Below are 1,548 nucleotides of genomic sequence, written 5' to 3' on the forward strand. Positions count from 1 at the left end.
AAACAGACTGACAGGCATCCCAGACAGGAGGCACTGCTTGAGCAGAGGTACAGGAGAAGAAGAACATGAACAGTGAACAGGAATGAGGATTTGTTTGGTTGGATGTTTGATGATAGCTAACTTTATAGGTGCATTGCTTTGTCAGTGATATTTTTTCTTTTTTGATTTATGATGAATTCTGCTTCCTTTAAACTTGGAAACTATGAGGATTCCAGTATAAAATCCCCGATAGCAAGGACTCCCTCTATATTAATCTCTAAAAATACATATGTTCTATATATATCTATAAGCAGGTAAATTGAAAGTAGTATTTTCTCTCTCTCAAAGCCACAAAGTGAGTCACAAGCTATTTTTCACTTGTCTGTGGCAAATGATTTTTTTCCCTCTAACAGTCAGTGGTTCTTTCTGAGGAAGGTCAAATAGTGACGGGATGAGGTGTTTATTGTCATTATAAACAACAGAAATGTGGAGGAGTAACAGCTCCCTCAGGACTCTGCAGTTAAGGCCTATCATTTATTCTTATCCATTTACCAAACACCGTCAGGAGCTTTGCCTAATGCAATAGGGACCACATTTATCTGAAAATCACCTCTCTGTCATTTATAACAATCTCAAATTTCAACAAGGGTCAGGAAATATGAAAAACTGTCTCATGGAGCCAAAATGCATGTGAGAAGTCTAAGGACAAGGCTTCCTGCACATTATCCATCGAGCAGCCTCCCAGGCCCTGGCTTAGAGCAGACTTAGGTTCTGTCTGAATAGATGACCTGACTCACACAACTGAGGAGCAGAGAGGGGATTTCTTCCAGACAAGCACATGGGTGAACAGAAAGACCCAACACGAGGGAAGAAACTGTGAAAATTTACACTGAATAAAACCATGACCATTCCAGACTTTTTTTTTTAAATTTAAATCTATAAAAGGACCTTTTAAAATATAATATACTCTGCACTAAAAATCAAAAATCAATATCTGCACTCTCTTGAAAAAGCAACAGGATAAGGATACCCTAGATACTACTCTTACATAATCCAGCAGGAGAAATGCTTATACCAGTTATCAGGGAGGGAAAAATAAGAGAAATAATCACAGGAGGTGGAAAAGTGCCAACTTTATTGTTTTTTTGTTTTTTGGGTTTTTTTAGCAGATGATGATATACACATAGAAAATAATTTTTTTAAAAAAAAGAATTTCTAGAGCTAAAAATTAAGTTTAGTAGCAAGGCAGAACAAAAACAGCCACACACACACACAAAATCAACAATTCATTAAAAACATTAGCTCAATATACATTAGTACCAGCCATTCTTAATAAGCTGATTCTAAACATCAACAAAATGCCATGAAAAGATTCAAGTAACAAAATTAGTGATGTGTACTAATTTAATTCAGCATAAGATATTTACGTAAAGATAAAGACACAATTGGGAAAAAGTTATGCCGAGTTCCTGGTTGAGAAGACTAAATATTGAAAAATAAAAGTAAGCTATAAATTAAAATATAGATTTAATGTAATATTGATTTAAAATTCTTTCAGATTAAAAAAAA

General features: G+C 34.6%; 1 protein-coding gene across 1 annotated transcript in view; it reads right to left on the reverse strand.

Moving 5' to 3' along the window:
• The window catches only part of FRMPD1 (FERM and PDZ domain containing 1), a 100,625-nt gene that overhangs the window by 38,303 nt on the left and 60,774 nt on the right, over positions 1-1,548 (reverse strand). The window lies entirely within an intron of this gene.

This window comes from Galeopterus variegatus, unplaced genomic scaffold, assembly GCF_000696425.1.
Source record: "Galeopterus variegatus unplaced genomic scaffold, G_variegatus-3.0.2 Scaffold11, whole genome shotgun sequence".
In the NCBI taxonomy this organism is placed as follows: Eukaryota; Metazoa; Chordata; class Mammalia; order Dermoptera; family Cynocephalidae; genus Galeopterus; species Galeopterus variegatus.